The sequence below is a fragment of the Globicephala melas genome, chromosome 1 (assembly GCF_963455315.2).
Source record: "Globicephala melas chromosome 1, mGloMel1.2, whole genome shotgun sequence".
In the NCBI taxonomy this organism is placed as follows: domain Eukaryota; kingdom Metazoa; phylum Chordata; class Mammalia; order Artiodactyla; family Delphinidae; genus Globicephala; species Globicephala melas.
The window spans coordinates 142,582,280-142,597,439 of NC_083314.1; the positions used below are offsets into that span (position 1 = coordinate 142,582,280).

The 15,160-nt window shown below is 55.5% G+C and overlaps 1 protein-coding gene across 7 annotated transcripts in view; it reads left to right on the plus strand.

Annotated features, from left to right (window-relative positions):
• Positions 1-15,160, plus strand: part of SSBP3 (single stranded DNA binding protein 3) — a 164,617-nt gene that overhangs the window by 117,681 nt on the left and 31,776 nt on the right. The window lies entirely within an intron of this gene.

Consider the following 15,160-nt stretch of genomic DNA (forward strand, 5'->3'; position numbering starts at 1 on the left):
TTTTATCTCCTGCCAACAATTGCACTTCTTCCCCTGCTTGGTCACGGCCTGGCAGGCAGCTCTGCTGCAGGAGGGGCTTTGCACCAAGGAGCCAGCCTGGCTTGGCTGATCCAGCTTTGGCCAAACCCTGTCCCAAGGTGGCCAGCCCGGTTTTCTGGTCAGGATTCCAACCCTAGTTGGTGCTAAATTTAGTTGAGGACTCCAAGGTGGGTGTGAGGGACCAGCTTTTCACCCCCACTCCTGGCCCCTTAGAAAGCAGCACAGAGGACTTACTGCCTCAGGCCTCTGACTGCCAGGCTGCAAGGCTCCACTTGGGGTCAGAAGGTTTGGCCATCTTCACATTAGGTCCCATCTGTTTGCTCTTCCTTATTCGGTGTTGGGGTTTCCGAGGCGGACAGTGCCCGTGGTCCTGTGGCATGAGATGTGTTTGGTAGCAAGCTGAGGGCCGACGGGGAGATGTTTTGGGACCTGACCTGGCCACACCTCACTATTGGGGAATATTGTGGGGTTCTACGGGTCATGGGAGACCGTAGCAAGGACATTCTAATTCTTTGTGTTCCTTACAAAAAGACCGCCTCAATCTTGGCATCCCAGCACCTGGTGTGCACTGGGGACCCAGGAAATGTTTGAACTGAGTTTGTGTTGCTCGTGTTACTAGGAGTGGAGCCCAACCGGCCCCCAAGCTCTAGGTCCAGCATTCTGACCAGGCTAGGCGGGTCCAGGGGTGGTGGTGTGGAGAGTGGGGAAGGACTTGGAGTTCTGGAGCCCGAGGACACGTGTTGTAGCCCCCTGCTTGTCCATGTGCTTGCTGAGTGACTTTGGGCAAGTTGCTCCCCATCTCTGGGCCCCAGTTTCTTCAGCAGTAGACAAAGCAGGGTGGACCAGATGGTCTCTGAGGGCCCTTCCCACTTGGATTTTCTGCTTTGGATCCAGATGGATTTTACATAATCAAGCAGTGGCATTTTTTTTTCACGCAGCTGAAGTCAGTTGGGCTGCACATCTGGCAAACTCAGCTTGGCTTTGGCCAGGCCTGCTGGTCTGGGTGGGTCCCCAGCTCCTTGGCCCTAAGGTGGTTTGAAGGGAGGCACCATCCAATGAGGATTTCTAGGTCCAGAGCTGGAGAACTGCAGGAGGGCAGGGGGTCACGGAGAAGGGAGCATTGGGTACAGGCTGTTTTTGTTCTTGTTTTGTTTTAAATTCCAATAATTGTTTTCAGTTATGAAGTGTTTTTGGACATGCAGCCTGCTTTCATTCTGATCACAGCGTTTCTGCAGAGGAGGCATGGCTGATTGGGAAAGTGAGACTCAGAAAGGTGAATGACCTGCCCAAAGTTATCAACCGAGGGCTGGAATCAGAGCCTAAACCCAGGTTCCTGGTTCCTGATTCTCGTGTTCTTCCACAGCAGTCAGGGTCCTAATGTAGGTACATGTCTGATTGTCTAAGAGACGAAGAGAGAATAGAGCACAAGAGAAAAGGGGGGAAAAATAATGGAAGGAGAAGGAGAAACTCTAGCCATCTTCTCTCAAAAGGAGCCAATGTTTCCATTCAGATGCCAGCAGAAGTCATAGGTCTACAGACTGTGCCTTCTCTGGAAAAGGCAGCCCTGGGGGACCCAGCTCCCTTTGCCAAGCCCAGCCCCTCCTGCTCTGAACATGCCTAGAGACTTTCCGCCACGGTGGGGGACATGTAGGGCTTGACATGTCCCCTGTTCCAGTGAGTCCTCGTCTCTGCTGGGCCAGCCCACCCACCGTTGAAGGAGGTTGAGGTCTGTCCCAGAGAACCCCTCCCCGTCACTTACAGGGGGAGAGAGGAGAAGAAACAAATGATGTGTATAGCCCAGGAAGCAGAGAAATGATCCAGAAATAAGAGGGAGGGAGGTACACATGACCTTGGTCCTTTGCTGTTGAGATTATAGGATACACTTCTCTGCTTATCTCGCACTGGAGTAGCTGGGGTTTCTCTGGGAGAGAAGCAGCCTCAGGAGGGCTCTGATGACTGACTTGAAGTATCTGAAGTTCTGCCATGTAGAAGATATTCAGCCCTGCCTCTGTGAGGTCAGCCCCGTAGATCGCAGATCCTTCTGAGAAAAGGAGAGGGAGACCACTTGAAGTCTTTGTAGGGAAGACATTTCTACCACCTGCTCATTTAATGATGAAGTAGTGAGCTCCTTGACACTGGTGGTAACCAAGCAGAGACTAGATGCCCAGCAGAGATCCTTGAGGACTGTGAGCCTTGGGGTGGGGTGATGTGTTTCCAGGGAAGATCAAAGCCCAGCAGATGAGAACATGCCGGCAGCAGCAGCTCGGGCAGTTCGCAAGAGCTGGGCCGTTTCCTGCCTTCCTGTCCAGCGGGAAGCAGGCAGCCGCAGAGTGAGCTGACGTTCTTCCTGCCAGAAAGCTGCTGCAACAGGAAGGACTACTCTGTGCTGATGAGGGCAAGTCTGGGACTAGGGGAGACTTGGGAAGAATTAAACCACCTTGTTTTTGTGGCTTTCAAAGCCTGCTACTAGGGAGGACTTGATGGGTGAGGGCCCAGATCCCCACTGGACAGCTGGTGAATCTGAGGCTAGAACCATGTGAGGCCTGGCCCCGGCTTCTTGTTAGCTCATCGGCCAGACATGGTCTCTTAAGGGCTCAGCAACCTCCCAGCCACCCAGCCGTGCTGAGCACTGCAGACTAAGGAGGCAGCCAGGGACCCTGCCCTCAGTGGCTCATACAGACTGTCTGGTGAAGGAGGCAGGGGTGATTACACAGAGGAGCCAGTGTGCCTGGGCGTGGATGTGAAAGGGTAAGTTTGGGATGGCAGGAGGTCCAGACAGACACACAAAGGACTTGAACTTAAAGACAGAGGGGCGCCGTGGAAGGTCCCTAAGAAGGGGAGTGACATGGTCCCAGGAAGAGCACCAGTGGCCTAGAGGGGCTGGGCTCATGGCAGGATGGCCAGCATGGAGGTGTGAAGCCCAGGCTGTGGTCCCCATGGGAGGTGGCCAGGCCTGAGCTGGAGTGGTGACTGAGTGCGATGGCTGGTGCCCCCTGCCCTCGACGGGTGACCCCTCGCTGGATGTTTTAGCTGGGGCGGGCGGCGTGGGGAGCAGGGCCAGGAGGAGGCCTGCTTTGGCCTGAGGTGTGGGGTAGGGCAGAGCAGGAGGCAGGCGTGGGGCTGAGAGTCAGCCTCTTGCCGAGTGTCCGGTACCTCCTACCCTGTTGGAGCCTTCCCTCTGCAGGGGACAAGACCCCGTATGTGGTCCCGTGGCTGCCCAGGCTAGCCCTTCCTGGCCTCCCCAGCCGTGCTCGCAGGTCCTAAAGTGGAACTGGCCGAAGCCCTCTCATAGTTGCTGGTGGAGCACCCTCCAGGTCAGCGAAGGCGCCCCGTCTGTGATCTCATTTGCCTGTCAGGTAGGCCTGAGAGCTGCTAGCATCCCACTGTCTGGGTGAGGAAAGCGAGGCTCAGCTTGGCCAGAGTGCTGCTCAGGGAAGAGAGGCCTGGGCGGGGTGGTGGGGTTCGGAGCTTCTTGAGGAACTCCCTGTCTGCTGGGGAGCAGATTCCTCCCCTTTCTGGGCCGGCTCTCTGACCCCAGCCCCTTGCCCTGTCTGCTTCCCTGTGGGCAGAGGGGATCTGATAGGTGCACCGGTCCATGGGAGCGGACAGAGGAGCTGTGTCCCGGGTGAGCAGGCGGGGTCCTCCGGGGGACAGAAGCACCCCCTCGTCCCCGCCCCTCGCCCTGCTGTCTGCCTCCAGACTGACAGAAGGCAGGGTCACCCCCGCTGAGAAGGATTAGAGCAGAGGCGGGGCGCCGCAAACGCTGGGCCCTGGGCCACGGCTGGAGGTGGGAGCGCTTGTTGTTCCCACCCCGGGCCCCCGCCTCTTCCAAACTGACTTGCTGCCTGCAACAGCGGAACCCCCCCCCCTGCCCCTCCCGTTACTGAGATGAAGCCAGGGGCAGCCTTTAAGCCTGAAGACCCCTACCCTGGGAGGTGGACGCCTGCTTTGAGTCCAGCCCCGCTGTTGCCAAACTGCTGTGTGTCCTTGGGGGGCCACCCTCCCCTGTCTGGACCTTAGTTTGCTCATCACTCTAGCGAGGGGTGCCCAAGAGGCCTTTATGAACCCCTGCCACTCTGAAGCGTTGTGCACCGGGCTGTTCCTCCCTTCCCTGCCGTGGACCCACTCGCAGACGTTGCCCCACGTTCACCCGGCCTGTGCGGAAAGGCCAGGGCAGGAGAGAGGGGGAAAAAAGACTTTCTTTCTTGCCAACACTACCTCCACAAAGGTCAGTCTGTGCTCCCGCCCCGCCCGGCAACCAGCCTGGTGCCTAACGTCTGCCCAGCGGCAGATGACCGGCCGGGGCTCCTAGCAACCGTGGACAAAAGGTTACTCCTGACGTGCCAGGCTGCCTCGCCCCCTTGCCCTTCCTCCTAAAAAGGGGGGAAAAAAGTTGCCGCCGTGACCGATGCTTGTGCCTGAGTGCACGCGTGGGCATGTTTGCGTCTGCACACGCAGGCCGCCTCCCCCTCCCCAAAATGTGAACTCCACTCTCGCTGATGAAATGGAAAGTTGAACATAAATCAGTGTCTGCCACCCTGTTAGCTATGCATCAGCAGTCAGTGCCTGGGAGGTTTGCTCAGTAACAAAGCACCCGACGGCTCCTCAGGCCTCGACCGCCCCCTGTCGTGGAGCCAGCCCCACACCCGGGATCGCGTGGGCTGCAGCCAGCCCTGCTGCCTGCCCCTGCTGCCCCAGAGCCGTCCTGACTCCAATCCCTCTCCAGGGAGAGGCAGGGGAGAGGCTCCGGAGGGACCCTCAGACGTGGGAGGCCCGGGGGCTGTGCTCAGCTGCTGCTTCTCCCGCCCCGGGAGACCCCCGGGGCCACGACCCGCCCCCCCCCCCCCCCGGGCCTCTTCTCTTGAGCTCTAAACCGACGCCCGAATCTCTGACTTCTGTGGATCTGATGCCCGAGGATTGGTGTCAGCAGCACCTTCACCTCTGGTTTGTTAAGAGCTTGGGCTGGTTTATTCTTCTCCCCTTTGGACCTGGGTTTCTCTTAGGATTGCACTTCTCCCCCCGTGCTGGAGAGCTGCTCTGCCATGGGTGCCTCCGTTCCCCCAGAAGAGTTCCCCACCTCTCACAGGTGGGGGGCAGGGGGTGGGGTAGACCTTCCTCAGCTCTTGCTTCCTTCTCCACAAATCATGCTGAGGGTATTTTTCTTTTAAAAAAAAAAAAATCAAATTTCTCAGCCCTGTAGCAGAAGAGGTTTGAGGAAGGGAATTCCAGCGGAATCCTGGAATTAACACACCTTGGCATGACGTGGATTGAGATAGACCCCCTGAATGAGATCGTGCTGCCCTGAAAGGAAAGTGCCCTTTGAGGAGTCTGGGCTGGGCCCAGGGCCTTGGGCCCAGACCGGGTGGTCAGAGGGCTTTCTCTCATCTTGCGGAGGTGCTCTTCTAAGAGCTGGGGACATAGCAGGAGACCCATAGTGTGGATTTGGGGTTCATGTCCTGTTTCTGCCTAGATTAACTCCCCAGCTGACCTTTCCCTGACAAGCTCCTTCCCTTAAACGAAGGCCTTGGAATCAGTGATGCCCCTGGCCTAGGCCCACCTCTGGGTTCCAGGAAGCCCCATCTCTTGCTAAGACCAAAAGGGTGGGATTAGACTTTTTTAAGAGCACGGGTGGGGCCATGGCTTTCATGAAGTGTCTCTTCGTGCTGGGCTCTCTAAGGGGCTCCCTGACCCTGGGGACACCACTTCAACTGTGTCTGCAGTGGAGGGGAGCAGAGGGCACCCAGCTGCAGGAGAGGCCTGGCCAAAGAGGGTTGTCAATGCTCAGTGGCTGTGAACAGGGGCTTTGGAGCAAGACAGCCCACTGCCGCTCCTGGTGACGCGTTCTGGGCGGGTTATCCGAGCTCTCTAGGCACTGATCTCCTCGGCTGTGCTGGGAAGCAGTCGTTTGGCACATTGCAGTGCTTCCTTTTCAGAGCACTGGTGAGGATTGACTATACACTCATGTTCAGTGATGGTTTATTACTGCCGTGGAAACGTGACCCAGTGTTGACCAATGGTCAGAAGCCCAGCGGCTGGGCCCCTGGAGCTTCCACGTGCCTGTTAGTTCATCTGCCCCCTGTGTGTCCCATCCCTCCCTCACCCTCTCTAAACGTGCTTCCTGACAGCCCTGGGGTCATGCAGCCTGGGTTGGCACGTTGGTTGCCTTGGGAAAGTCCATTAAACTCTGTGAACCTCAGCTGCTTCACCTGACAGGTTGGGGTGAAGATATACCCACTATCTCTTGGGGCGGATATGAGGACACCACGAGATGATGCCTGTGAAGCCCTGCCTGGCGCGGGTAAACACTCTGGCTCTCCTGTGTTGTGGATACAGGCAGGGGTGTCCTGGGCTGTTCTTTTCTGCGAGCTAGAGGCCAGGATGGAGGTAGGTCTTCAGCTCAACCAGGAGCAAGGGTCGCCGTGAGTTTTCTTCTTTTTCCATAAGGAATCTCGGGCTCAGTACAGCCTTGGTGGCAGTGAAGTGTGGCAGAGGTTCGGGGTATTCTCGAGATTGATTGGCTTTTTAGTGCTTAACCCTTCGGTTAGACTGACGTTTCTGGCACCTGCTAAGCACCGGGTCTTATTTGGTCCCCTAACGTGTCACCTTCCTTAACCCTGCCCACGTGGCGGTCCCCTTGGGCCCTGCCACCTTGACTCCTTGTCCCTGGTCCACCGACAGGAGCTGACAGGGGAGGTGGAAGCAGGAAAGCAGGTTGTATGTCCAAAAGCCTCTGTCCCTGTTCCTGCCAAGCTCATCAGGGTGAGCTTGCTATTGTGAGTTACTGTCAGCTCTTCGCCCAGGGGGCTGGGTCTTTGCTTCTGCCGTTGTCCCTCGGTACCCACGGGGAGATTGGTCCCAGTACCCCTCGCCGATACCAAAGTCTGTGGATGCTCAAGTCCCTTATATCAAATGGCCAAGTGCAGTCTGTCTCCCTGTCGTCGGGTTCTGCCGCCGTGGATGTGGAGGGCTGACTACTCCTGAGTTCTGTCACTAGTGACTCACCTGGGTGTCACTGGAGTTTCAGTTTCCTCACCTGTGAAACAGGAACAACTCTACCTGCTTCACCAGCTCTGAGTTTGGGAATGTGTTCAGAATGAAAGGCAGATCAGGTGTCTTCACAAGGGCTCCTTCCCAGGGGCTGGTTTCTGGGCATCCGTTCCACATACATCCAGGAGGGACAGCTCTCCGCCTGGCCCTGCTCGGCTCCCAGGGCTGGGAGGCAAGGCAGTCCCTGGCGCCAGGTGTTCCTGGTCTGCGTGGCAGACTCCAGCCTGGGCTCTCTGCAGGTCAGTGGAGTGGCTCATCCCCTCCGTCAAGTGGTCTTCTTCTTGTCAGTGGTATCCCTTCGTTAAAAGAATAAAGTCCAGGCTCTTTTTACGACATCCAGACCTCTTTGTGATCTAGCCCCTGCTACCCTCACCCTGTTGTTGAACCAGCTCTTGGTTCCTGGGACAAGGGCCAGAGCTTTTGCTCTCAGACCCAGCCCTGCCCCGCCCAGCACGTCTGCAGGGCCTCTTCTGCAGATTGCAGAATTCTCCCCTCCCCTCCTTGAAGCCTCTTCAATCTCGAGTCATTTTTATTCAAGAAGACTTTGACAAAGTCTTGTCCCATCCATGCCTCAAGGTAAAAAAATGTACACCCAAAATGTGAATCTGATTAAGTGCCCCTTCGTCAGATCAATTATAATATCTAACTCCGAGAGACTTATTCTGGAGTTATGGAAAGGGTCTAAGAGTTTGGAGACTTGCAGTCTGTTCTGGGGCGGTGCCTTTATCTTTCTGGGCCTCAGTCTGCCCATCAGAAGAATGTAACGTTAGAAGGAGTAGACATGGGAGGTGCAGTGGTAAACAGAAGCAGCCCAGGCCCTGTCCTCTGGGGGCATCAAGGGCTTTGGGGGGCACTTCAGGGGCCAGATGACTTTTGTGGAGTTGGCTGAAGAGCACCCCACATCAGGTGGGGTTGGTGAGGGCCGTGAGTCCAGCCTGAGACTAGCTCAGATTCGGACAGGTTACATGTTAGTGGGCAAGGGGGCAGCTCCCTGGGAGTGGGGTAATAGGAAGGTCTAGTCAGGGAAAGAGGGGCTTCCTGAAGGATTCTTTGGGGCGGAGAGGATCTGAGCACAGCTCTGTGTATCGGCAGCTGCCCTGTGGTGAGGGCTGGTCCCCAGCACTGGACGAAGTACTGGACGCTCGGTATCTGTGGCTGTCTGTGGGGAGGTGGGGTGGCCTGTTTTACGGGTGAGGTTGGGGAGTTTGGGAGGGGACTGCAGACGTGCCCCTGGCCCATGAATCCAGAGCTCTTCCACATGGCTGCCCCTCGTGTTGCCACTGAGGTGCTCCAGGTTTCAAAGCCCACTGCCTGGGTGACAGTGGGCGGGCTTCCTCAGCCCGTCTCTCCCCAGTGTCCTGGTTCTTTCCCTCACCCCATCCTGTTGCTTCTCCTTAGCCAAGGAAGGAAGACAAGACCTTGGGCCATTCCCCAAGCTTCTCAGGGGAGAAGAGGCACGAGAAACCACCCAGTCATCCTGGAAGCCACAAAACTAAAGGGGAAACCTTGGCCAACTTTCCTGTTTTCCTTCTCAGCCCTCTTCTGCCCAGTGGACAGTTGGGGTTGAATTCTAGCATCTGGATTTATAGCTTCCACAGCCTTGGTCTCCCTGTCCTAGTTGGTAGGACGAATCTGTACTTTTTGGATCGTCTGTCTGGGCATAAGGGGGTAGGGCAGGAAGGCTGTGTGCACGCATGTGCCCAGAGAGCTTAAAGTCGAGCAGGAATTATCTGGGTGGACGAGGCAGTGCCTTTTTAGCGTGCACCTCGCCTTCACTGCGCTGCCGTGATGAACAGTGGAGCCTTAGTGTTGGCAAGAGGTGGCGTGGAGGCTGGCGGGCAGGAGTGGGATGCGTCTTTGCAGCCCTGTCCACTTTCAGAGCAAAAGGCAGTCTTTTGTTGGGGGCTGGGGGGGAGATTTGGTTCTCTTGGCAAGGTAGGCGTGTCCTCCCTGTGTTCTGCGGGATTGGCATGGCTCTGGATCCTGGGTGTGTCTCTGCCTCTCCCACTTACCCACAGAGCAGGTCTCTACTGCAACCAGTAGACGTCTGGGAGGAGAGAGTGTGCTATCCGGATGTCGGCCAGAAACCCACATGGCTGGGACTGGGTCTCGGAAACCCTCGCCAACATTAAAGAGGGCTGGCTGTTCAGGGCTGTAGTGTGGCTTAGTGGCGGAGCAGGTACACACTCCATGTGTAGTTAGCAAGAGATGGGAATTAGCACCCCAGTTGTGAACTCACTGTTTTCCAGTGGCCACAGGTCTTTATTTCTAACTCGAGGAAGGGCACAGAAGCATCTTTGGAAAGGAGTGGGATGGATGTGTGCTTCCCAAGACATAGGTCTGATCACCACTCCCTTGCACGAGCTCCCAAAGGTGAATGACCCCACTCCTCAGCCTGAAGGTCCCAGCCCCAGGGTCACCATCTTGTGCATGAGGCCCCCCCCAGCACCACGCCCACTCTTGCCTCTGCCACACAGATGCCAGTCTCAGCCCAGAAGCCCCTTTCATTTCTGCTCTGCCAGAGGACGCCTGTTCATCCTTCCATGCCCTGCCTACGCAATGTGATGGTTCTGTAATCGCACACCTGGTACCTGCCTCTGTTGGAATGCTGCTGCGGTCACAGTTACACCTTGCTCTCTCCACACTGCCTGGGACTCTCTCAGGGAAGGCCAGAGTACTGCTTATTTTTGTGTCTCCAGCGCGTAGCGCACACTCAGCCCAGGGTGCTGGGACCCAGTGGCTGGGTGCTCTGCCAGGTGGACGTGGGTTCTGCTCATAAGTTCTGCGTATTAATGCTTTTTCCTGTGTCCCTGGAAAGAGTGCTGAGTTCTGTGGACACAGGTACATACAAAGAATCTTCAGCAGGGAGGCCTCAAGGGTTTAGCAGCAGCAGCTGGAAGCAGAGTCGCCTCTCCTTGCCCCTCCCCCACCCCAAGCACAGCCTTTCAAGGTAGATAGAACCCTTTCCTGAGGTAACCCTAGAGAATTCTTCTGAATTCACTGCATAGGCGAGGGTCAAACAGCACGAACCTGCTGAAAGAATTCAGGGTTGGAATCAAGTCCCCAGAATGTTTCGTGCTGGTGAGCGAGGGAAGAGTGTGTTCCCCAGCATTGTGGCAAGAATGAACGCAGGGAAGATGGTTAGCAAGGAGATGCTCTGGGACCAAACAGCTGGTCATGAATGCTGGTTATTGTGTTATAGTAGTGAAAGATCATCTTGTTTAAGACCAATGGCCCAGAAAACCGGGGCTCAGAGATTGGTCACATGGCATGTTGGTGGGGGAACCAGAACTCAGGTTTGCTGACCCCGGATCCGGGTACTTATTCTCTTGTCGTCCGTGGCATAGATCCTGGCTCTGGTAAATAACACTGTGTCGCTGGACTTCAGTGTTCTCCTTCGTAAAACGGGGTTAATTTTTGCTTCATTTATCTTATTAAAGAGATGTGAGGTTAAAATCAGAAAGTAGATCTAGCACTGTTTTGCTTTTCCTTGAGACTTTAAAAAGACTCCAGTTTTTTCCCTCTTCAGTCTTGAAAACCATTACTAAGCTCAAGGGTCAGCAAACTTTTTCTGTGAAGGGCTGGATAGTAAATATTTCAGGCTTTGTGGGCCATCTGATCTCTGTCACAACTGCTCAACTGTACTGATAACAGCGTGAAAGCAGTCTCAGATGGTACACAAATGAGCGTAGCTGTGTTCCAATAAAACTTTATTTACAAAAGCAGGTGACAGGCCAGATTTGGCCCTGAGCCATAGGTTGCCGGTTTTTCCTGTAGCTCAGCCACAGTGGTGGCCGTGCTCTTGGGATCCTCGTGCGGCTGCTGACCCCAGCCTCCACTCTGGGTGTGGTGCAGGGCGCCAAGCCAGGACTTGGGACCAGTGAGCCCACGTCCCTGGGGCTTGGCTTTCCCGTCTGTGCGCGGGGCTGGGGCAGACTCAGGGAGCAGCATTGGGGGGGACTGTGGTTAGGTCTTGGACGCCGCCTGTACTTTCATTTGCCATGTTTCCTCCCTTTGTTTTGAAAACCGTCGCCTGCTGATTCTGCGTCTCTGTCTCCATGGGACCTCTTGAGTAAAACATGATCTGAGTGCCTCCTGCGGTGTGTCCTGGCGGCCCGTCCCGGGAAGCCAGATTCACAAGCGCACAGACCTCTCGCCCTCGCCACCTGCCCAGCACTGTCCTGGCTCCTCGGAGAGGCACGGGGAGGAGGGAGGTCAGCTGGGGCCTTTGCTCAGCCGGAAATCAATGAGTCTTTTGCTGATCCTTGCACATAGTGGACCCCGGTGGCTTTGAGGATTCCTGAGGTTATGCCGAGGTGACTCCAAGGGAGACACGTCGTATACTGTTGCTTCTCTCACTGACAACTTCCCCATCATCCCAGGAAGATGGGCCACCACCACTTGTCAGACCTACCTTACCTGGTGCCCACGGAGGGCCGTGATTGCTGTGCGCTCATCTCCCAGAGGCCGGCAGCCCCCTGACTGTGAGCTCTCAGGGCTGTGCTGCAGCCTGGCCATAGCTCCACGGTTGGGTGTGGCCCAGCTCAGCCCCCTGTAGCCTTGAGTTGGTAACTTTAGCTCTGTCTCCAGCCTCTACTGCCCACGTACACACGTAAAGATGCCTCTTCCCCAGAGGGGACAGATAGAAGCAGGATAGGAAGGCAACTGTCCGAGTCCCTGACAAGTTTGTTCCCATGGATCGAAATGGAGAAATAACTTTTTCTGAGATGAGCTGTATGTCAGCAGCTCCTTGACCCCGCCAGGTGGTCAGCCTCCTGCCACAGGGAGGCTATGGGTGGAGGCACATCGTGCTGACAGATTTGGGATGTCAGTGGCACACGGGCACACCTTGGCCCTCTCCCCAGAATGGGCTTATGGCATTTCCTGTCAGCATTCCTGTCCAAGGAGCAAATTGGATTGTCTGTTGCATGCCTGTTGCCATGTGTATAATTAATGTAATTTTATATTCACTCAGTTACAGTAACACGCCCAACGGGTGGATTGCACAGGTCACCAGTAATGCGGGTCATCCGTTTCCTGCTGCCAGTTGATGAAACCCACCCCTGCATTCTTGCCAGACCACTGGCCAGTATCCCCAGGAGTCGGGGGCTGGGGGGAACAGGGATGTGTGGAGCGTTTTGTTTCTTAGCAACCTAAAACTTCAAGTCCCCTTTCCCCAAAGGCCTTCTGACTAAAGGCAGATTTGGCCTTGATGGTAATGACGGGGTGTTCAGCTGTTCCCAGAGCACTCTCACAGCTTTTCTGCAAGGAGAGTGTCACCTGGATTCTTCGCTCCTTACAGAGGAGCAGCCCTATGCCCGGGGCTGTCAGGCAGGACTCCAGCCCCAGTGCCATGGGCTCTAACAGCCGAGTTCTCCCCACTGGCCCACCTCTGCACCCAGAAAACCTGGGACTCAGTCTCATCTCTGTTTCTCTTGAGAGTCCATGATGTCCAGGCAGGTTGAAGGCAGCTTTGGGGAATATGGGATGGCATTTGGCGAAGGAGCCGTGAGTTTTGGAAATACTAAACTTAGCATATAGCTTTTATTACCTTTCTCCTTTAAAAAAAAAATAAATAAATAAATACAGATTTTCTTTTTTATTTGGTTTTTAATTTTACGGCACTGTCCTCCCTCACTCCCAAGAGTCTTTAGCTCAGAGGACCAGCGTGGTCATTCCTGTCGTTACGAACGTTTCCTCCTGGCTCCTTGAACCCAAAAGTGTTAGATGTGCCCACCCAGGGGCTGGCTGACTGTGGCTGAGGGGTCCGCCTGCTGGCCACGCCTCACTGCTCTGCTCAGGCCCTGCCCTGGACGTCCACGTGGGGACTGTGTCACTGCCCTGGAGGAGCCCACGTGGCATCCACAAATAAGGCAGGATGTCCAAAGAGGATGCACCACGTTTGGAGTGCACCTGGCTGGGTGGAATAGGCCAGGCTTCGCAAAGGAGGATGTGTGGGCTTTCAGCAGGCTGAGGAGGGCGATCCCACAGCCCTGTAAATGGGCTGTGAGTGGCTCTGGAGCAGCAGGCGTGGGGACTGTGGAAGCTTGGGGACCTGTGCCTAGCACCGTCAGCTGTACCACCTCCCTGCAATACCTGTAGAATATCCCATTTTCCTTATGAGGAAACCGTACTCACATGTCCTGGAGGAGCTGGGATGGATGCCAGGAAGCTTTCCCCATTGTGCACAAGCATGTCTCTCAAGGATAGCTTCGGAGGGGGGAGTGCATAGGTGGGTCCTGCAGACGGTTCTGAGGTGCTTTTCTGCAGAGACCTTGGATCTGTTGTACTCTGCTCCCCACCACGTCGAGGATGGCAAAGGCACTTTCACTCAACTGTCAGCATCTAGGGTTTTAGTGGAATGGTCCATAGCAGAGCCTCCCCGGGCCCTGCCTAAGTGGCTCTCGGAGGCTGCCACCCAGTGCCGAAGTGACAGGAAAAAGAATAAGGAAGTGCGGGAGTTAACGTATTTCCGTAACGTCTGAGGGGAATGGCAAGTCCATTAACAGGGTCTGGGGCAGAGCGAGGCCCAGACAGGAAGTGGGCAAGTCACCTTCCTTTTCCCAGATTCAGTGGCAGGGATTTCCCGAGTTGGGGTGTCCCCTCGGCACAGGTCTCCTTGCCGTCACCCCATGGAGGCAGGACTGTACGATGGAAAGAGTTCTGACCCTCCAGGGGCCCCCAGTTCTCATCCCAGCTCCCTGTTGGCCTCCGTTCTGTGGCCTCCCTGAGCTTTGGTTTACCTGTCACCTTCTCTTGGAACCCATGGCAGTTTAAACCAACACTCCAGCCTGTTTGTCACTGTGTCCTCATCCTTCTCCCCAGCTAGCCTGGGAGCTTTCAGGGCCAAGACGAGTCCAATGCACTCATGTGACCCTCCCTCACCCCAGCATGGGCTGGCCAGACACATGGAAGGTCAGCACCCAGGATATGTATGTGGGTGAGTGACTGGGTGCACCCACAAGTCCTTCAGCCTCTAGGAGCACTGCTCACGGGCTTGTAGAATGGTGGACCAGCTAGGCGGCCCAGGACTCTAGAATTAGCCTGGACCCACCACTTAATAGCTTTGTAATCCAAGTCAAGTGGCTTCGCCTTGCTGAGCCTCAGTTCTTTGGCTATATAAAGTGGAGCAATTAAGAGCCCTTCCAGTGAGGAGTTGAGATGACATGAGCTGATGCAAGTGAAGGCCATCTGTACCGTGTGGCAGGTGTGGCTTCGTTATTATTACTGTAATCGTTCCCATTTCACTGATGAGAGAAGCGCAGTCAGTGGCAGAGTCAGGATTTGAACCCAGTTCTTTCCAAACCCTGTTTCTTTGTCTGCATGGATGGGGACGTGATACCATGAAGAGAGCAAGCCCTGGGCTGGAGTTAGGTGATGTGGCTCAGCTGCCAGCTTCATCTGTGTGGCCTTGGACAGATCACACCCCTGTCCTGCGCCTCTCTTCTTCCCCATGAACGAAGAGCATTGGAAGCAGTGATGATCTTTCAGGGCTGCCAACAAACAGGTGACTGCTGGGCAGGTATGGTTCTCCCCAAGCTTCTGGTGGGACCCCCAGCCTGGTCCAGCCCTATATTCTGCTCACCTCAGATGTCTGCCCGTATCCATCTCTCTGGCATGTCAGGAGGGTTGATTGGGCAGCACCTAGGATGAAAAGCCTCCAAGGTCTGTGAGGGAGATGGTCTAAATGGAGCTGGATGCAGAGGGTCATCCTGGCCAAGCAGGCTTCCAGATGCACCTATTTTGGGTTCTTCTAAAGCTTTCAGCAAGTAGAAGCCAGGGAAGGCCCCACTGGCAGTGTGAGGGCGGGTGGGAGGGGGGAGAGTTGTCCTGTGTGAGAACACTCGGTATTACCAGCTTTAAGACTCCCGCCCTCTCTCATCTTCCACCTCCGTCCTCTCCACCTTCCTGCCAGATCTGTGCAGCATCTGGGGAAGAGAAAAGCCAACATCCCAACAAAGGTCAGAATCTTAAAACAAGTTCTTTTTTTTTTTTTGTCTGCCTCCTACATAGCCTTTTGCTCGAGTGGGTAACAAGTTGAAAAGACTAAAGGTCTGTTTTCTCTAAACCTGCC